The 22,054-nt window shown below is 45.7% G+C and overlaps 2 non-coding genes across 2 annotated transcripts; both read left to right on the top strand.

Annotated features, from left to right (window-relative positions):
- Window positions 1-2,929: 2,929 nt before the first annotated feature.
- TRNAG-CCC (transfer RNA glycine (anticodon CCC)) lies at window positions 2,930-3,001 on the top strand. Its single transcript has one exon. It is a non-coding gene; the product is annotated as a tRNA-Gly (tRNA).
- Window positions 3,002-4,079: 1,078 nt separating this feature from the next.
- TRNAG-CCC (transfer RNA glycine (anticodon CCC)) lies at window positions 4,080-4,151 on the top strand. The gene has a single exon. It is a non-coding gene; the product is annotated as a tRNA-Gly (tRNA).
- The last annotated feature ends 17,903 nt before the right edge of the window (window positions 4,152-22,054 follow it).

The raw sequence follows: 22,054 nt of genomic DNA on the forward strand, positions 1-22,054 counted from the left end.
CCGGAGGATCGAGGTCTCAGAGCAAAAAACTGTTTACAGTTGTTTTTAAAACTCAAAAATTTGGACCTGTCACCAGAAAACAAATCAGGAGTAGGAATCTTCAGTTCTAAAGCAGGAGTCTGAACAATATAATCTGAAATACCCTGTACCCTAGCAGCAAGCTGGTCTACACGAGAAGCTATTTCCTGAACATTCATGCTAGCCCAAAGCTCCTCAGCCACGCAGAGATTAAGAGGAAGGAGAATACAATGCAGACTGAAGAAAAAAAAATGGCTCAACACCTTTCTTCCCTTCTTCTGAGAGGCATTTAACTCATTATGGGCCAGTTGTACTATTATGATCCGGTGACCGTGGAGCAGCATGAAAACGTTCACTGGAGTAGGTGGTAACTATACTGACCGCAAATCCTGATCTTAACACTGCCACTAGAAGTAGCCGTGGAGTGTACCTAACGAATCCTAGACACCTCGTCACAGCCTGAGGACTAAATACCCCTAAAGATGGAAATAGGAAAACTATCTTGCCTCAGAGCAGAACCCCAAAGGATAGACAGCCCCTCACAAATATTGGCGGTGAGTCAGAGAGGAAAAAACATACACAGGCAGAAAAACAGGATTTAGCACAAGAGGCCACTCTAGCTAAAATAGGACAGGATAGGTCAGAGTTCTGTGCGGTCAGTATTAAAACCCTTCAAAAAATATCCACAGCAGAATATACAAAAACTTCCTCCATCTAACTAAAGATGTGGGAGCGTATATCTGCAACTCCAGCGAATACTACATTCAGAGCAGGAATACAATCAAAAAACAAGCACACAGCCTGTGTGCCACAGAAAAAGAAACAGACACTTATCTTTGCTGAAATGGCAGCCAAGCAGGAGAAGCCAGACAGAGATCTGTTATGGTCTGGTGATTATGGAGCGACATGAGACTAGCTCTGAGCAGGTGGTATCTATACTGACCGCAGACCCTAAGCTCAACACACAACTAGAAGCAGCCGTGGATTGCTCCTAATGCTCCCTATGCAACTCGTCACAGCCTAAGAGCTAGCTACCCCTAAAGATAGAAGCAGGAAAACTATCTTGCCTCAGACAAAATCCCCAAAGGAAAGACAGCTCCCCACATGTAATGACTGTGAGTGGAGAAGGAAATGACATACGTAGTATGAAACAAGATTGAGCACAGGAGGCCACTTCTAGCTAGATAGGAAAGTACAGAAAAGAGCTCTGTGCGGTAAGTAGAAAGAAACTAGAAAAAGTCCACCGCAGAGAAATGCAAAAATCTCCACACCTAACTAAAGGTGTGGAGGGCAAACTCTGCTGCCCAGAGCTTCCAGTTTAGCTAAAAAGATCCATACTGATAAACTGGACAAATGAGCAAAATCAAGACAGTACAAAATAACAAGTCCACAATCAGTGAACTGCAAATGACATGGAAGGACTTAGCTTTGCAGAACTTGGTCAGAGTGTCAGGAAAGTCCAAAGAGCAATGACTCCAGGCAGAGACAATTGACAACTGGCATTGATTGATGGCTAAGGCCAGACTAATATAGCCGAGCCCAAAAGACAATGAAAGGAAAAAACTGAGAAGCTAAATCCAAGAAGCAGCAATACCACTAAAGACCACAGGAGGAGCCCAAGAGCAGAACTCACAAAAATACTACTTACAACCAAGAACGGAATTCACAACAGAGATCCATCATGTTCCAAAAAACATTGACAACTGGCAAGGACTAATGAGTCCTGCAAGCCTAAATACCCCAGTCAGAACTGCAATTAGCAGATACACCTGTCCAAGACTGCAGCCCAGGAACAACTGCATTACCATCTACTACCACCAGAGGGAGCTCAAAAGCAGAATTCACAACAGTCCGGGATTACATGTCTTCATCTTAGAACCAAATTGCCCCCGGTATACAGTCGTGGCTAAAAGTGTTGACACCCTTGAAATTGTTCCAGAATATGAAGAATTTCTCCCAGACAATTTTTCCAAGTCCACATGTCTTGTTATACACAGGTTCATTTTCTTTGTGTTTACTGAAACAATAATTTAAAAAAAAAACTGACAAAAAAGGCAAATTATACACAATTTCAAATCAATTTCAAACAATGGGACGGACAACATGATTGGCACCCTTAACCTAATATTTGGATGGTGAGGGGTTGAGTTACTCAGAAGTAGACATAGGAACGCTTCTTGGGTAAGTCACCTGCTGGTTTATTAAGGGAAAGCATAAACCGCAGCAGGGTTCAGCAAAATAAACGTGGCCTTTCTGGCGTAACGGCAAAACAAAAGATAAATCATAACAATTCCTGATATCTGAGGGGTTCTCCTGCTCAGACCATCAAATGTCTTCTGCTCCTCCTGGAGCCACCTCTGGAGACTCTCCTCTCCAAACACAATACGAAAAAAAAACAGTGTCTCCACATTTATCTTCCTAGCCACACCTTGGAGGAGGAGATATGGTGAGTAGGCGTCCTGCCCATCTTTTATCTACCCCTTATCATGGGTGGTTACCCCCTTCAGCACAGTTTTTGAACTCTACCATTGCTTTCAACCAAGACAAATGCGTTCACTGGGAGATGTCACTGTACCCCAATACCCCTTGGAAGAGACGTAGAGGTGAGAGGGCCTCTTGAAAACAATGTTCCCATTATTAGGAAGTTTGTCTCCCATAGTGTTTTCCTATGCAGTGAATTGACTCTTTTTAATCTTTTTGTGCTAAGGCTCATAGTGTACTTTCTATTTTGGTAAGACTTTAGGTAACTTACGGGCAAATAGCGAAAACAATTGAGGGAATTTTAGAAATTGGTAGAAAGTCTAAGTTTTTATCAATCGGCTCTTTCCCATCATATTCAGTCAGTTCTTTTTTTGTGTTAACACTTTAGCACCTTTGGGCAACAAAAGCCTAATTTAGAAAGAGGGCTCATGCATTGGTGGTATAGTGGTGAGCATAGCTGCTTCCCAAGCAGCTGACCCGGATTCGATTCCCGGCCAATGCAATAATTAAGTGTTTTGGGAGTTTTTAAATCGTCATACTTTTTTTGCTAACCATTTTGTAGTGTTATTGCAGAAAATGTAAAAAAATGCTGTCATAAGCTTTGGCGATATAGGGGTGAGCATAGATGTCTTCCAAGCAGTTGACTCGAGTTTGATTTCGGGCCAACGCATGGCTTCTTTCCACCATTGGTGTTGTGTTTACTCTCTTTTAATGTTTTGTGTTAAGGCTCATGCTCTACTTTCTTCTTACAGTTTAGCAACCACGGAAAGGAGAAAGAAATGAAGAGAATCGTTCTTATCTCTTTTCAACTTTCTCATCTAAACAATTTGCTGCTCATCAGTTGTTGCTAAAAACTTAGTAGGGTTAGTCCGCAATACAAAAGCAATGCCATGGTAAGCATTGGTGTTGTGCTGGTTGGTGTGGTTGCTTTTCGAACAATAGGCCATAGTTTAATTCTATAACCGCTCAATGTATTTAGCTTTTAGTGGTGTTTTTAATCTTTCTACCTTTTTTGTTAAGGCTTATGCTGTGATTTTTTTTGGTAACACTTTAGATACCTTAATGGGCAAAAAATACAACATAATTGAGAGCATTTGTAGACAGAGGTGGAAAAGCAACAAATGTATTCAAAAAAGCTCATCTCCCCTTAATTTCAACTTTTGCTCTCAAATGTCTCTTTAAAAACATATGCTGCTGCTATTCTTTCCTTGGTAACAACTTAGCAGTGTTAGTGCTCGAAATGCAAAAAATTGGCAGAGGTTTTTAGCAGTCATTTTGTGGTGGTTTTGACTCTTTTTAATCTTTTTGTGCTAAGGCTCATAGTGTACTTTCTATTTTGGTAAGACTTTAGGTAACTTACGGGCAAATAGCGAAAACAATTGAGAGAATTTTAGAAATTGGTAGGAAGGCTACGCAGCTGGTTCTAAAGAGTTAATTTATGAGTTTTGGAGAACACCTTGCCTTTTTGAATACTTTTTTTATCAATCGACTCTTTCCCATCATATTCAGTCCATTCTTTTTTTGTGTTAACACTTTCGCACCTTTGGGCAACAAAAGCCAAGTTTGGAAAGAGGGCTCATGCATTGGTGGTATACTGGTGAGCATAGCTGCTTCCCAAGCTGTTGACCCGGGTTCGATTCCCGGCCAATGCAATAATGAAGGATTTGTTTTTTTTTTATATCATCATACTTTTTTTGCTAACCATTTTGTAGTGTTATTGCAGAAAATGTGAAAAAAATGCTGTCATAAGCATTGGCGGTATAGTGGTGAGTAGGGTTGAGCGAAACGGGTCGAACATTTTCAAAAGTCGCCGACTTTTGGCTAAGTCGGGGTTTCATGAAACCCGATCCGACCCCTGTGCGGGGTCGGCCATGCGGTACGCGACTTTCGCGCCAAAGTCGCGTTTCAATGACGCGAAAAGCGCCATTTCTCAGCCAATGAAGGTAAACGCAGAGTGTGGGCAGCGTGATGACATAGGTCCTGGTCCCCACCATCTTAGAGAAGGGCATTGCAGTGATTGGCTTGCTGTCTGCGACGTCACAGGGGCTATAAAGAGGCGTTCCCGCCGACCGCCATCTTACTGCTGCTGATCTGAGCTTAGGGAGAGGTTGCTGCCGCTTTGTCAGAAGCAGGGATAGCGTTAGGCAGGGTCCATTAACCACAAAACCGCTTGTGCTGCAGCGATTTGCACTGTCCAACACCACCCTCGGTGTGCAGGGACAGTGGAATTTTTTTTTTTTTTTTTTTTCCCCTCAGCGCTGTAGCTCATTGGGCTGCCCTAGAAGGCTCCCTGATAGCTGCATTGCTGTGTGTACGCCGCTGTGCAAACCAACTGCTTTTTTCAAAGCACAAATCCTCTTGTTCCTTCCTTTCTGCACAGCTATCTTTTTTGTTTGTCCACACTTTTTATTTCATTTGTGCATCAGTCCACTCCTTATTGCTGCCTGCCATACCTGGCTGAGATTACTGCAGGCAGGGAGATAGTAGCTGCCTGCCATACCTGGCTGAGATTACTGCAGGCAGGGAGATAGTAATTGTAGGACATTCCCTGTTTTTTTTTTTTTTTTTTTTTTGGTGGGAGATTAAGATTGGCAATTTGGCATTTCTGCTAGAGTGCCATCCCTGTGTGTGCCATCTCTCTCACATAGTGGGCCATAGAAAGCCTTTTCATTTTTCTGTATTTTTTTTTGTGGGGTGTATAAATTCTCCCTGATAAAAATACAGTGGGAGATTAATATTGGCCTTTGGGCTTGTGTGCCAGTCCTGAGTGTGCCATCTCTCTCACAAATAGTGGGCCATAGAAAGCCTATTTTATTTTTTTTTGGGTTTTATAAATTCTCCCTGAAAAAAAGGGAGATTAATATTGGCCTCTGGGCTTCTGTGCCAGTCCTGAGCGTGCCATCTGTGCCAGTCCTGAGCGTGCCATCTCTCTCACAAATAGTGGGCCATAGAAAGCCTATTTAAATATTTTTTTGGTTTTATAAATTCTCCCAGAAAAAAAGGGAGATTAATATTGGCCTCTGGGCTTCTGTGCCAGTCCTGAGCGTGCCATCTGTGCCAGTCCTGAGCGTCCCATCTCTCTCACAAATAGTGGGCCATAGAAAGCCTATTTTATTTTTTTTTTGGGTTTCAGAAATTCTCCCTGGAAAAAAAAAGGGAGATTAATATTGCCCTTTGGGCTTGTGTGCCAGTACTAAGCGTTCCATCTCTCTCTCTCTCTCAGTCAGTGGGCCATAGAACGCATATTTTTGGTTTTATTTGTTTTCTAAATTCTCCCTGAAAAAATCATTTTATTTTATTTGGTTTCTAAATTCTTCCTGATAAAATCATATTTTTTTTATTATTTTTATTTCTAAAGTCTCCCTGAAAAAAAAAAAAAAAAAAAACAACCAAAAAAACAGTGGGAGATTAATATTGGCCTTTCTGCTTGTGTGCCAGTCTTGACTCCTGGGTGTGCCATCTCTCTCTCTCTCTCTCTCTCTCTCTCTCTCTCTCTCTCTCTCTCCAATTGTGGTCCATAGAAAGCCTATATTTTTTTTCCTTGATTTGGGTTCTAAAATCTACCAGAGAAAATAACTACATCAATCATTGGTAGAAAAATATTGGCCTCTGGGTTTGTGTGCCACTCCTGACTCCTGTGTGCGTCATCTCTCAGTCAGTGGGCCATAGAACGCCTATTTTTGGTTTTATTTGTTTTCTAAATTCTCCCTGAAAAAATTATTTTATTTTATTTGGTTTCTAAATTCTTCCTGATAAAATCATATTTTTTTTATTATTTTTTTTTCTAAAGTCTCCCTGAAAAAAAAAAAAAAAAACAGTGGGAGATTAATATTGGCCTTTCTGCTTGTGTGCCAGTCTTGACTCCTGGGTGCGTCATCTCTCAGTCAGTGGGCCATAGAACGCCTATTTTTGGTTTTATTTGTTTTCTAAATTCTCCCTGAAAAAATCATTTTATTTTATTTGGTTTCTAAATTCTTCCTGATAAAATCATATTTTTTTTATTATTTTTTTTTCTAAAGTCTCCCTGAAAAAAAAAAAAAAAAAACAACCAAAAAAAACAGTGGGAGATTAATATTGGCCTTTCTGCTTGTGTGCCAGTCTTGACTCCTGGGTGCGTCATCTCTCAGTCAGTGGGCCATAGAACGCCTATTTTTGGTTTTATTTGTTTTCTAAATTCTCCCTGAAAAAATCATTTTATTTTATTTGGTTTCTAAATTCTTCCTGATAAAATCATATTTTTTTTATTATTTTTTTTTCTAAAGTCTCCCTGAAAAAAAAAAAAAAAAAAACAACCAAAAAAAACAGTGGGAGATTAATATTGGCCTTTCTGCTTGTGTGCCAGTCTTGACTCCTGGGTGCGTCATCTCTCAGTCAGTGGGCCATAGAACGCCTATTTTTGGTTTTATTTGTTTTATAAATTCTCCCTGAAAAAATCATTTTATTTTATTTGGTTTCTAAATTCTTCCTGATAAAATCATATTTTTTTTATTATTTTTTTTTCTAAAGTCTCCCTGAAAAAAAAAAAAAAAAAACAACCAAAAAAAACAGTGGGAGATTAATATTGGCCTTTCTGCTTGTGTGCCAGTCTTGACTCCTGGGTGCGTCATCTCTCAGTCAGTGGGCCATAGAACGCCTATTTTTGGTTTTATTTGTTTTCTAAATTCTCCCTGAAAAAATCATTTTATTTTATTTGGTTTCTAAATTCTTCCTGATAAAATCATATTTTTTTTATTATTTTTTTTTCTAAAGTCTCCCTGAAAAAAAAAAAAAAAAAAACAACCAAAAAAAACAGTGGGAGATTAATATTGGCCTTTCTGCTTGTGTGCCAGTCTTGACTCCTGGGTGCGTCATCTCTCAGTCAGTGGGCCATAGAACGCCTATTTTTGGTTTTATTTGTTTTCTAAATTCTCCCTGAAAAAATCATTTTATTTTATTTGGTTTCTAAATTCTTCCTGATAAAATCATATTTTTTTTATTATTTTTTTTTCTAAAGTCTCCCTGAAAAAAAAAAAAAAAAAAACAACCAAAAAAAACAGTGGGAGATTAATATTGGCCTTTCTGCTTGTGTGCCAGTCTTGACTCCTGGGTGTGCCATCTCTCTCTCTCTCTCTCTCCAATTGTGGTCCATAGAAAGCCTACATTTTTTTTCCTTGATTTGGGTTCCAAAATCTACCAGAGAAAATAACTCCATCAATCATTGGTAGAAAAATATTGGCCTCTGGGCTTGTGTGCCACTCCTGATTCCTGTGTGCGTCATCTCTCACTCAGTGGCCCATAGAAAGCATATAGTTTGTTACATTTGTTTTCTAAATTCTCCCTGCAAAAATCTATTTTTTTTTTTTTGGGGGGTTTCTAAAGTGTTCCTGAAAAAAATAAAAATAAAAAAAAAATAATAGTGTGACATTAATATTAACATTTGTGCTTCAGTGACAGTCCTGCGTGTGGGGCATCTCTCTAATTTGCAGCCACCAAAAAAAGAGTGTGTAACATTGGGCCTGATTTTCGCTGTGGTCTCACCAACCTGTAAAGGGGTAGCTAAATCATACAGAAGTTATAGCTCACCGTGTAAGTTGTGTGACTGCAACAAATAACGTTAGTTTGGTTACGTTTTTAAAACAATGAGGAAGTCTAGTGGAAGAGGTCGTGGCCGGGGGCGTTCATTGTCAGCTGGTAATGAGGGTAGTGGTAGTGGTGGAGCATCAGGTGGTCGTGGGGGAAAAAATATTGCACCTAAGTCTGGAGCTGTGGAGCCAGGTTCGTCGTCCGGCTACACAAGGCCTCGAACGCTCCCTTTTCTGGGATTAGGAAAACCGCTTTTAAAGCCGGAGCAGCAAGAGCAAGTTTTGGCTTATCTTGCTGACTCAGCCTCTAGCTCTTTTGCCTCATCTCGTGAAACTGGTAAAAGTAAAAGCAGCGCGTCGTTAGTGGATGTTCACGGTCAGGGACAAGTCACTTCCTTGTCCTCTTCAGCAAAAACAACAACAGAGAAGAATGCAGCAGGCGACACAACGGGTTACTCCATGGAGCTCTTTACACATACCGTCCCTGGCTTAGAAAGTGAAGCAGTTAACAGTCCATGCCCATTACAAATTGAATCTGACATGGAGTGCACTGACGCACAGCCACAGCCAGACTACTATGCTGGTCCTTTGACTCAGACCACAACATTGCCCTCGCAGGGTGCTGATCAAGAATCAGACCCTGATGAGACTATGTTGCCCCATCACGAACGCTATACCACCGAACGACACGGTGACACAGACGAAGTTGCGCAGGAGGTACAAGAAGAGTTATTAGATGACCCAGTTCTTGACCCCGATTGGCAGCCATTGGGGGAACAGGGTGCAGGCGGCAGCAGTTCTGAAGCAGAGGAGGAGGAGGGGCCGCAGCAGGCATCAACATCGCCACAGGTTCCATCTGCCGGGCCCGTATCTTGCCCAAAACGCGTGGCAAAGCCAAAACCTGGTGGAGGACAGCGTGGCCATCCGGTTAAAGCTCAGTCTGCAATGCCTGAAAAGGTATCCGATGCTAGAAAGAGTGCAGTCTGGCATTTTTTTAAACAACATCCAATTGATCAGCGCAAAGTCATCTGTCAAAAATGTTCTACTTCCTTAAGCAGAGGTCAGAATCTGAAAAGTCTCAATACTAGTTGCATGCATAGACATTTAACCACCATGCATTTGAAAGCTTGGACTAACTACCAAACGTCCCTTAAGGTTGTTGCACCCTCGGCCAATGAAGCTAGTCATCAACGCAACATCCCTTCCGGCAGTGTAGGACCACCATTTAGCGCACCACCTGCTGTATCTGTGCAGGTATCTTTGCCAGGCCAAAGCAGTCAGGGTCAGGGAATCACCAGTTTCGTAGTAGGAAACACTGCATCTAGGGCACCGGCGGCAACAATACCATCTCCCACCGTCTCTCAGTCTGCCATGTCCACCGGCACCCCCGCTAGTTCCACGATCTCCAGCTCTCCAGTCCAGCTCACCCTACATGAGACTATGGTTAGAAAAAGGAAATACTTAGCCTCGCATCCGCGTACACAGGGTTTGAACGCCCACATAGCTAGACTAATCTCGTTAGAGATGATGCCCTACCGGTTAGTTGAAAGCGAAGCTTTCAAAGACCTGATGGACTACGCTGTACCACGCTACGAGCTACCCAGTCGACACTTTTTTTCCAGAAAAGCCATCCCAGCCCTCCACCAGCATGTTAAAGAGCGCATCGTCCATGCACTCAGGCAATCTGTGAGCACAAAGGTGCACCTGACAACAGATGCATGGACCAGTAGGCATGGCCAGGGACGTTACGTGTCCATCACGGCACACTGGGTAAATGTGGTGGATTCAGGGTCCACAGGGGACAGCAAGTTTGGGACAGTTCTGCCTAGCCCACGGTCTAGTAAACAGTTGTCTGTAGCCGTTCGCACCCCCTCCTCCTCCTCCTCCTCGTCCTCCTGCAGAAGCAAGAGCTCGTCCACAGACCGCAGTCGCACAAACACTCCATCCGCACCTGCCACTGTTGCACACCAGGTCTCCCATTATGGGGCAGCTACTGGCATACGTCAGCAGGCTGTATTGGCTATGAAGTGTTTGGGCGACAATAGACACACCGCGGAAGTTCTGTCCGAGTTCTTGCAGCAAGAAACGCAGTCGTGGCTGGGCACTGTAGATCTTGAGGCAGGCAAGGTAGTGAGTGATAACGGAAGGAATTTCATGGCTGCCATCTCCCTTTCCCAACTGAAACACATTCCTTGCCTGGCTCACACCTTAAACCTGGTGGTGCAGTGCTTCCTGAAAAGTTATCCGGGGTTATCCGACCTGCTCCTCAAAGTGCGTGGACTTTGCGCACATATCCGCCGTTCGCCTGTACACTCCAGCCGTATGCAGACCTATCAGCGTTCTTTGAACCTTCCCCAGCATCGCCTAATCATAGACGTTGCAACAAGGTGGAACTCAACACTGCACATGCTTCAGAGACTGTGCGAACAGAGGCGGGCTGTTATGTTTTTGTGGGAGGATACACATACACGGGCAGGCAGTAGGATGGCAGACATGGAGTTGTCAGGTGTGCAGTGGTCGAAGATTCAAGACATGTGTCAAGTCCTTCAGTGTTTTGAGGAATGCACACGGCTGGTTAGTGCAGACAACGCCATAATAAGCATGAGCATCCCCCTAATGCGTCTGCTGATGCAAAGTTTGACGCACATAAAGGATCAGGCGTCTGCACCAGAGGAAGAGGAAAGCCTTGATGACAGTCAGCGATTGTCTGGTCAGGGCAGTGTACATGACGAGGTACCGGGCGAAGAGGAGGTGGAGGATGAGGAGGATGATGGGGATGAGTATATTTTTAATGAGGAAGCTTTCCCGGGGGCACGGGAAATTGGTGGCGTGGCAAGGCCGGGTTCTGGTTTTTTGAGGGACACAAGTGACGTAGATTTGCCTGCAACTGCCCCTCAACCAAGCACAACCGCAGATTTGACAACGGGAACTTTGGCCCACATGGCGGATTATGCCTTGCGTATCCTCAAAAGGGACACACGCATTACAAAAATGATGAACGATGACGATTACTGGTTGGCCTGCCTCCTTGATCCTCGCTATAAAGGCAAATTGCAAAATATTATGCCACATGAGAACTTGGAACTAATATTAGCAACAAAACAATCAACTCTTGTTGACCGTTTGCTTCTGGCATTCCCTGCACACAGCGCCCGTGATCGTTCTCACACGAGCTCCAGGGGCCAGCAGACCAGAGGTGTTAGAGGGGCAGAAATCAGAAGTGGCGTTGGACAGAGGGGTTTTCTGACCAGGTTGTGGAGTGATTTTTCTATGACCGCAGACAGGACAGGTACTGCAGCATCAATTCAAAGTGACAGGAGACAACATTTGTCCAGTATGGTTACAAACTATTTTTCATCCCTTATCGACGTTCTCCCTCAACCGTCATTCCCATTTGATTACTGGGCATCCAAATTAGACACCTGGCCAGAATTGGCAGAATATGCATTGCAGGAGCTTGCTTGCCCGGCAGCTAGTGTCCTATCAGAAAGAGTATTCAGTGCTGCAGGTTCAATACTAACAGAAAAAAGGACTCGTCTGGCTACCCAAAATGTAGATGATCTAACCTTCATTAAAATGAACCACAACTGGATTTCAAAATCTTTTGCCCCACCCTGCCCGGCTGACACCTAGCTTTCCTATGAAAAGGTCTTGCCTGTGGACTATTCTGAATGACTTTTCCAATCTCGTAATTTTCTTCACCTGATTGTCCAGCATACGACATGTTTCCACCTCACGAAATGGCCAAACTCCCCACACGGGGCCGTGCTATCGCCACTTTGCGCTTGGACCCTTGAGAGTGCTGTTTGTCTGAAGAGGTGGGTGTGGCCGCTTTTGGTCGACGGCACTGCCACTGGGTCCCTCATAGTACAATAAAGTGTCTCTGGCGGTGGTGGTGCGCACCCAACGTCAGACACACCGTTGTAATATGAGGGGCCCTGTGCCTGTACCGCCGGCCACAAGACAGTTCCCCCCCCCAGCTCAAACAGTGCTGTACCACTAGCAAAATTATCTCTCACAGCTTCACCAATGTGTAGTCTAGCCGCTGACATCCTTCAATGCCTGGCACTGACAATACCATTGTTTTGACATTTTTGTTATGTTAGGCCTTCGAAGCCTGTCTGCGGTCCCTTCTTTCTACAACTACTACACTGACCAGGCCACTGCTGGCCGTGTTACCCTGGAACCAATTTAAAAGTGCCTACAGTCAGCCCAATTTTGTTATGTTAGGCCTTCGAAGACTGTCTGCCGTCACTCCTTCCACTAGACTTCCACTGACCATACACTGCTGCCCATGTACCCCTGGAACCAATTTAAAGTGCCTACAGCCAGCCCAATTTTGTTATGTTAGGCCTTCGAAGCCTGTCTGCGGTCACTCCTTCCACTAGACTTCCACTGACCAGACCACTGCTGCCCGTGTACCCCTGGAACCAATTTAAAAGTGCCTACAGCCATGTGTTATTATTTTAGGCCTTCGATGCCTGTCTGCGGTCACTCCTTCCACTAGACTTCCACTGACCAGACCACTGCTGCCCGTGTACCCCTGGAACCAATTTAAAAGTGCCTACAGCCAGCCCAAGTTTGTTATGTTAGGCCTTCGATGCCTGTCTGCGGTCCATTCTTTCAACTACTACTACACTGACCAGGTCACTGCTGCCCGTGTACCCCTGGAACCAATTTAAAATTGCCTACAGCCAGCCCAATTTTTTTATTTTAGGCCTTCGATGCCTGTCTGCGGTCCATTCTTTCAACTACTACTACACTGACCAGGTCACTGCTGCCCGTGTACCCCTGGAACCAATTTAAAATTGCCTACAGCCATGTGTTATTATTTTAGGCCTTCGATGCCTGTCTGCGGTCACTCCTTCCACTAGGCCTCCACTGACCACACCACTGCTGTCCGTGTACCCCTGGAACCAATTTAAAATTGCCTACAGCCATGTGTTATTATTTTAGGCCTTCGATGCCTGTCTGCGGTCACTCCTTCCACTAGGCCTCCACTGACCACACCACTGCTGTCCGTGTACCCCTGGAACCAATTTAAAATTGCCTACAGCCATGTGTTATTATTTTAGGCCTTCGATGCCTGTCTGCGGTCCATTCTTTCAACTACTACTACACTGACCAGGGCACTGCTGGCCGTGTACCCCTGGAACCAACATCAGAAAATATAAAAATAAGTATTTTGCTTATAAAAAAGAAAATACTGGTGAGATATCAAATGCAGACATTTTAACATTAAAAACAAACACACAACTCTAATCTGGTACAGTACTAAAAATGGCCACCAGCTACAATTACTTTCTCCTGCAAGTAGTTAACTGAAAGTTTTTTTAAATTGAAAACACACATATGGCATCCACCGAGTGTTGTCCTGTCGCGTCTTCTTTATATTATTGCCGAGAAGATGCAAAATAATGAAAATAATAAAATCATTAATTACCAAAATAATAGAGAAAGTCAACACCACATTGCAAATAAACATTCATTCCAAATAAAGAAGCAGGGCGCGTCCGAGGGTGAGTATATACCTAATAAGAATATAATCACCCTCGGACGCGCAATGCTTATTTCCAACAGCCTTCCTTCCTAAGAATCAGCCCTTCCGTCGTGTAGAGAGACGTTGTGTTACACTCCAAGGTGTTCCCCAGGTTGCCTTTCCTGAGCTTCGATCTTCCGGCTCTCGTTTAGTAGTTCTTGGAAACTACTCTGCATTAGGCCTTCAAATTGGGTATGGGGTGTAGAGAGATGGTGTGTTCCACTCCAAGGTGTTCCCCAGGTTGCCTTTCCTGAGCTTCGATCTTCCGGCTCTCGTTTAGTAGTTGTTGGAAACTACGCTGCATTAGGCCTTCAAATTGGGTATGGGGTGTAGCGAGAGGGTGTGTTACACTCCAAGGTGTTCCCCAGGTTGCCTTTCCTGAGCTTCGATCTTCCGGCTCTCGTTTAGTAGTTCTTGGAAACTACACTGCATTAGGCCTTCAAATTGGGTATGGGGTGTAGAGAGAGGGTGTGTTACACTCCAAGGTGTTCCCCAGGTTGCCTTTCCTGAGCTTCGATCTTCCGGCTCTCGTTTAGTAGTTGTTGGAAACTACGCTGCATTAGGCCTTCAAATTGGGTATGGGGTGTAGCGAGAGGGTGTGTTACACTCCAAGGTGTTCCCCAGGTTGCCTTTCCTGAGCTTCGATCTTCCGGCTCTCGTTTAGTAGTTCTTGGAAACTACACTGCATTAGGCCTTCAAATTGGGTATGGGGTGTAGAGAGAGGGTGTGTTACACTCTAAGGTGTTCCCCAGGTTTCCTTGCCATTGCTTCGGTCTTCCGACTCTCGTTTAGTAGTTGTAGAAAAGTACACTGCATTAGGCCATACAAAATGGGTATGGGGTGGAGAGAGATGGTGTGTTACACTCCAAGGTGTTCCCCAGGTTGCCTTTCCTGAGCTTCTATCTTCAGGCTCTCATTAAATTGTGGTTAAATGGAACAACTGCATTTGGCGTACTAGTTGGTTTGGGGCCTACTATCGGTGTCTGCCACTCCTTGCTGTTCTCCTCCACTGAACAAAGCTGTGCCGCCTGTTTACTACGGTTGCCAATTTTGAACTGCATTTCGACTACTTACTGATTTGGCCCTACTCTCTGTGTCAGCCTCTCATTCCAGTTGTCCTCCACTGCAATGCCCCCTGGTTATTCCTGTGTTACCAATTTTGAACTGCATTTAGCCCACTTTCTTCTTTGGGCCTATATCTGTGTTTCCACTTCATCGTGCCCATTGCCCAGCCAGTGATAGATGAGTCTGCTGGTACATTGACCCATAACGCAACATTCCCCGTGCACGCTACACAACAACATTGTGACCCTGCTGAAAGTCAGGTTGCTCTTCCCGCATACCATACCACCTTACACGGGGACAAAGAGGAAGGTGCAGATGAAAGTGCAGGTTCCTTCATCAGGTGGGGGGAGGAATACTAGTTGGCGACGTCACTGGCACAGGGCCTCTCATAGTACGCAAAAGTGTTGCTGCCGGTGGGAGGCGCCCCCGCCGTGCAAACACACCGCTGTACTTTGAGGGGCCCTGTGCCAGTGCCAATGCCAACGAGTGGGCCCCCCCTGCTTGCTCAGGTTCACAGCACTTGCAAAGTTGAAATACTTACCTCTCCCTGCTCCACTGCCGTGACGTGGTCCAGATTTCCTGGGCCCACTAATTACTTGAACCAGCCCTACCCCCCACAACTTTAGCCAAATGACCCCCAATTTCAAATGCCTTCCAATTATTATAAGGTAAATTACGCTTGACAAGCTTCATTAAGAAGAATGGATGGTTTTGACATTAAAATGGCCACTCTAGGTGTTTTCCTGGCCCCCACTCACTGCCGACTATGCTGCCCCATTGACTTGCATTGGGTTTCGTGTTTCGGTCGATCCCGACTTTACGTCATAATCGGCCGATTTCACTCGACCCGACTTTGGACATAGTCGGGTTTCGCAAAACCCGGCTCGACTCTAAAAAGGTCAAGGTCGCTCAACTCTAGTGGTGAGCATATCTTCCTTCCAAGCAGTTGACTCGAGTTTGATTTCGGGCCAACGCATGGCTTCTTTTCACCATTGGTGTTGTGTTTACTCTCTTTTAACGTTTTGTGTTAAGGCTCATGCTCTACTTTCTTCTTACAGTTTAGCAACCACGGAAAGGAGAAAGAAATGAAGAGAATCGTTCTTATCTCTTTTCAACTTTCTCATCTAAACAATATGCTGCTCATCAGTTGTTGCTAAAAACTTAGTAGTAGAGTTGAGCGACCTTGACCTTTTTAGAGTCGAGCCGGGTTTTGCGAAACCCGACTATGTCCAAAGTCGGGTCGAGTGAAATCGGCCGATTATGACGTAAAGTCGGGATCGACCGAAACACGAAACCCAATGCAAGTCAATGGGGCAGCATAGTCGGCAGTGAGTGGGGGCCAGGAAAACACCTAGAGTGGCCATTTTAATGTCAAAACCATCCATTCTTCTTAATGAAGCTTGTCAAGCGTAATTTACCTTATAATAATTGGAAGGCATTTGAAATTGGGGGTCATTTGGCTAAAGTTGTGGGGGGTAGGGCTGGTTCAAGTAATTAGTGGGCCCAGGAAATCTGGACCACGTCACGGCAGTGGAGCAGGGAGAGGTAAGTATTTCAACTTTGCAAGTGCTGTGAACCTGAGCAAGCAGGGGGGGCCCACTCGTTGGCATTGGCACTGGCACAGGGCCCCTCAAAGTACAGCGGTGTGTTTGCACGGCGGGGGCGCCTCCCACCGGCAGCAACACTTTTGCGTACTATGAGAGGCCCTGTGCCAGTGACGTCGCCAACTAGTATTCCTCCCCCCACCTGATGAAGGAACCTGCACTTTCATCTGCACCTTCCTCTTTGTCCCCGTGTAAGGTGGTATGGTATGCGGGAAGAGCAACCTGACTTTCAGCAGGGTCACAATGTTGTTGTGTAGCGTGCACGGGGAATGTTGCGTTATGGGTCAATGTACCAGCAGACTCATCTATCACTGGCTGGGCAATGGGCACGATGAAGTGGAAACACAGATATAGGCCCAAAGAAGAAAGTGGGCTAAATGCAGTTCAAAATTGGTAACACAGGAATAACCAGGGGGCATTGCAGTGGAGGACAACTGGAATGAGAGGCTGACACAGAGAGTAGGGCCAAATCAGTAAGTAGTCGAAATGCAGTTCAAAATTGGCAACCGTAGTAAACAGGCGGCACAGCTTTGTTCAGTGGAGGAGAACAGCAAGGAGTGGCAGACACCGATAGTAGGCCCCAAACCAACTAGTACGCCAAATGCAGTTGTTCCATTTAACCACAATTTAATGAGAGCCTGAAGATAGAAGCTCAGGAAAGGCAACCTGGGGAACACCTTGGAGTGTAACACACCATCTCTCTCCACCCCATACCCATTTTGTATGGCCTAATGCAGTGTACTTTTCTACAACTACTAAACGAGAGTCGGAAGACCGAAGCAATGGCAAGGAAACCTGGGGAACACCTTAGAGTGTAACACACCCTCTCTCTACACCCCATACCCAATTTGAAGGCCTAATGCAGTGTAGTTTCCAAGAACTACTAAACGAGAGCCGGAAGATCGAAGCTCAGGAAAGGCAACCTGGGGAACACCTTGGAGTGTAACACACCCTCTCGCTACACCCCATACCCAATTTGAAGGCCTAATGCAGCGTAGTTTCCAACAACTACTAAACGAGAGCCGGAAGATCGAAGCTCAGGAAAGGCAACCTGGGGAACACCTTGGAGTGTAACACACCCTCTCTCTACACCCCATACCCAATTTGAAGGCCTAATGCAGTGTAGTTTCCAAGAACTACTAAACGAGAGCCGGAAGATCGAAGCTCAGGAAAGGCAACCTGGGGAACACCTTGGAGTGTAACACACCCTCTCGCTACACCCCATACCCAATTTGAAGGCCTAATGCAGCGTAGTTTCCAACAACTACTAAACGAGAGCCGGAAGATCGAAGCTCAGGAAAGGCAACCTGGGGAACACCTTGGAGTGGAACACACCATCTCTCTACACCCCATACCCAATTTGAAGGCCTAATGCAGAGTAGTTTCCAAGAACTACTAAACGAGAGCCGGAAGATCGAAGCTCAGGAAAGGCAACCTGGGGAACACCTTGGAGTGTAACACAACGTCTCTCTACACGACGGAAGGGCTGATTCTTAGGAAGGAAGGCTGTTGGAAATAAGCATTGCGCGTCCGAGGGTGATTATATTCTTATTAGGTATATACTCACCCTCGGACGCGCCCTGCTTCTTTATTTGGAATGAATGTTTATTTGCAATGTGGTGTTGACTTTCTCTATTATTTTGGTAATTAATGATTTTATTATTTTCATTATTTTGCATCTTCTCGGCAATAATATAAAGAAGACGCGACAGGACAACACTCGGTGGATGCCATATGTGTGTTTTCAATTTAAAAAAACTTTCAGTTAACTACTTGCAGGAGAAAGTAATTGTAGCTGGTGGCCATTTTTAGTACTGTACCAGATTAGAGTTGTGTGTTTGTTTTTAATGTTAAAATGTCTGCATTTGATATCTCACCAGTATTTTCTTTTTTATAAGCAAAATACTTATTTTTATATTTTCTGATGTTGGTTCCAGGGGTACACGGCCAGCAGTGCCCTGGTCAGTGTAGTAGTAGTTGAAAGAATGGACCGCAGACAGGCATCGAAGGCCTAAAATAATAACACATGGCTGTAGGCAATTTTAAATTGGTTCCAGGGGTACACGGACAGCAGTGGTGTGGTCAGTGGAGGCCTAGTGGAAGGAGTGACCGCAGACAGGCATCGAAGGCCTAAAATAATAACACATGGCTGTAGGCAATTTTAAATTGGTTCCAGGGGTACACGGACAGCAGTGGTGTGGTCAGTGGAGGCCTAGTGGAAGGAGTGACCGCAGACAGGCATCGAAGGCCTAAAATAATAACACATGGCTGTAGGCAATTTTAAATTGGTTCCAGGGGTACACGGGCAGCAGTGACCTGGTCAGTGTAGTAGTAGTTGAAAGAATGGACCGCAGACAGGCATCGAAGGCCTAAAATAAAAAAATTGGGCTGGCTGTAGGCAATTTTAAATTGGTTCCAGGGGTACACGGGCAGCAGTGACCTGGTCAGTGTAGTAGTAGTTGAAAGAATGGACCGCAGACAGGCATCGAAGGCCTAACATAACAAACTTGGGCTGGCTGTAGGCACTTTTAAATTGGTTCCAGGGGTACACGGGCAGCAGTGGTCTGGTCAGTGGAAGTCTAGTGGAAGGAGTGACCGCAGACAGGCATCGAAGGCCTAAAATAATAACACATGGCTGTAGGCACTTTTAAATTGGTTCCAGGGGTACACGGGCAGCAGTGGTCTGGTCAGTGGAAGTCTAGTGGAAGGAGTGACCGCAGACAGGCTTCGAAGGCCTAACATAACAAAATTGGGCTGGCTGTAGGCACTTTAAATTGGTTCCAGGGGTACATGGGCAGCAGTGTATGGTCAGTGGAAGTCTAGTGGAAGGAGTGACGGCAGACAGTCTTCGAAGGCCTAACATAACAAAATTGGGCTGACTGTAGGCACTTTTAAATTGGTTCCAGGGTAACACGGCCAGCAGTGGCCTGGTCAGTGTAGTAGTTGTAGAAAGAAGGGACCGCAGACAGGCTTCGAAGGCCTAACATAACAAAAATGTCAAAACAATGGTATTGTCAGTGCCAGGCATTGAAGGATGTCAGCGGCTAGACTACACATTGGTGAAGCTGTGAGAGATAATTTTGCTAGTGGTACAGCACTGTTTGAGCTGGGGGGGGGAACTGTCTTGTGGCCGGCGGTACAGGCACAGGGCCCCTCATATTACAACGGTGTGTCTGACGTTGGGTGCGCACCACCACCGCCAGAGACACTTTATTGTACTATGAGGGACCCAGTGGCAGTGCCGTCGACCAAAAGCGGCCACACCCACCTCTTCAGACAAACAGCACTCTCAAGGGTCCAAGCGCAAAGTGGCGATAGCACGGCCCCGTGTGGGGAGTTTGGCCATTTCGTGAGGTGGAAACATGTCGTATGCTGGACAATCAGGTGAAGAAAATTACGAGATTGGAAAAGTCATTCAGAATAGTCCACAGGCAAGACCTTTTCATAGGAAAGCTAGGTGTCAGCCGGGCAGGGTGGGGCAAAAGATTTTGAAATCCAGTTGTGGTTCATTTTAATGAAGGTTAGATCATCTACATTTTGGGTAGCCAGACGAGTCCTTTTTTCTGTTAGTATTGAACCTGCAGCACTGAATACTCTTTCTGATAGGACACTAGCTGCCGGGCAAGCAAGCTCCTGCAATGCATATTCTGCCAATTCTGGCCAGGTGTCTAATTTGGATGCCCAGTAATCAAATGGGAATGACGGTTGAGGGAGAACGTCGATAAGGGATGAAAAATAGTTTGTAACCATACTGGACAAATGTTGTCTCCTGTCACTTTGAATTGATGCTGCAGTACCTGTCCTGTCTGCGGTCATAGAAAAATCACTCCACAACCTGGTCAGAAAACCCCTCTGTCCAACGCCACTTCTGATTTCTGCCCCTCTAACACCTCTGGTCTGCTGGCCCCTGGAGCTCGTGTGAGAACGATCACGGGCGCTGTGTGCAGGGAATGCCAGAAGCAAACGGTCAACAAGAGTTGATTGTTTTGTTGCTAATATTAGTTCCAAGTTCTCATGTGGCATAATATTTTGCAATTTGCCTTTATAGCGAGGATCAAGGAGGCAGGCCAACCAGTAATCGTCATCGTTCATCATTTTTGTAATGCGTGTGTCCCTTTTGAGGATACGCAAGGCATAATCCGCCATGTGGGCCAAAGTTCCCGTTGTCAAATCTGCGGTTGTGCTTGGTTGAGGGGCAGTTGCAGGCAAATCTACGTCACTTGTGTCCCTCAAAAAACCAGAACCCGGCCTTGCCACGCCACCAATTTCCCGTGCCCCCGGGAAAGCTTCCTCATTAAAAATATACTCATCCCCATCATCCTCCTCATCCTCCACCTCCTCTTCGCCCGGTACCTCGTCATGTACACTGCCCTGACCAGACAATCGCTGACTGTCATCAAGGCTTTCCTCTTCCTCTGGTGCAGACGCCTGATCCTTTATGTGCGTCAAACTTTGCATCAGCAGACGCATTAGGGGGATGCTCATGCTTATTATGGCGTTGTCTGCACTAACCAGCCGTGTGCATTCCTCAAAACACTGAAGGACTTGACACATGTCTTGAATCTTCGACCACTGCACACCTGACAACTCCATGTCTGCCATCCTACTGCCTGCCCGTGTATGTGTATCCTCCCACAAAAACATAACAGCCCGCCTCTGTTCGCACAGTCTCTGAAGCATGTGCAGTGTTGAGTTCCACCTTGTTGCAACGTCTATGATTAGGCGATGCTGGGGAAGGTTCAAAGAACGCTGATAGGTCTGCATACGGCTGGAGTGTACAGGCGAACGGCGGATATGTGCGCAAAGTCCACGCACTTTGAGGAGCAGGTCGGATAACCCCGGATAACTTTTCAGGAAGCACTGCACCACCAGGTTTAAGGTGTGAGCCAGGCAAGGAATGTGTTTCAGTTGGGAAAGGGAGATGGCAGCCATGAAATTCCTTCCGTTATCACTCACTACCTTGCCTGCCTCAAGATCTACAGTGCCCAGCCACGACTGCGTTTCTTGCTGCAAGAACTCGGACAGAACTTCCGCGGTGTGTCTATTGTCGCCCAAACACTTCATAGCCAATACAGCCTGCTGACGTATGCCAGTAGCTGCCCCATAATGGGAGACCTGGTGTGCAACAGTGGCAGGTGCGGATGGAGTGTTTGTGCGACTGCGGTCTGTGGACGAGCTCTTGCTTCTGCAGGAGGACGAGGAGGAGGAGGAGGAGGGGGTGCGAACGGCTACAGACAACTGTTTACTAGACCGTGGGCTAGGCAGAACTGTCCCAAACTTGCTGTCCCCTGTGGACCCTGAATCCACCACATTTACCCAGTGTGCCGTGATGGACACGTAACGTCCCTGGCCATGCCTACTGGTCCATGCATCTGTTGTCAGGTGCACCTTTGTGCTCACAGATTGCCTGAGTGCATGGACGATGCGCTCTTTAACATGCTGGTGGAGGGCTGGGATGGCTTTTCTGGAAAAAAAGTGTCGACTGGGTAGCTCGTAGCGTGGTACAGCGTAGTCCATCAGGTCTTTGAAAGCTTCGCTTTCAACTAACCGGTAGGGCATCATCTCTAACGAGATTAGTCTAGCTATGTGGGCGTTCAAACCCTGTGTACGCGGATGCGAGGCTAAGTATTTCCTTTTTCTAACCATAGTCTCATGTAGGGTGAGCTGGACTGGAGAGCTGGAGATCGTGGAACTAGCGGGGGTGCCGGTGGACATGGCAGACTGAGAGACGGTGGGAGATGGTATTGTTGCCGCCGGTGCCCTAGATGCAGTGTTTCCTACTACGA

The sequence above is a fragment of the Ranitomeya imitator genome, chromosome 5 (assembly GCF_032444005.1).
Source record: "Ranitomeya imitator isolate aRanImi1 chromosome 5, aRanImi1.pri, whole genome shotgun sequence".
Classification (NCBI taxonomy): Eukaryota; Metazoa; Chordata; class Amphibia; order Anura; family Dendrobatidae; genus Ranitomeya; species Ranitomeya imitator.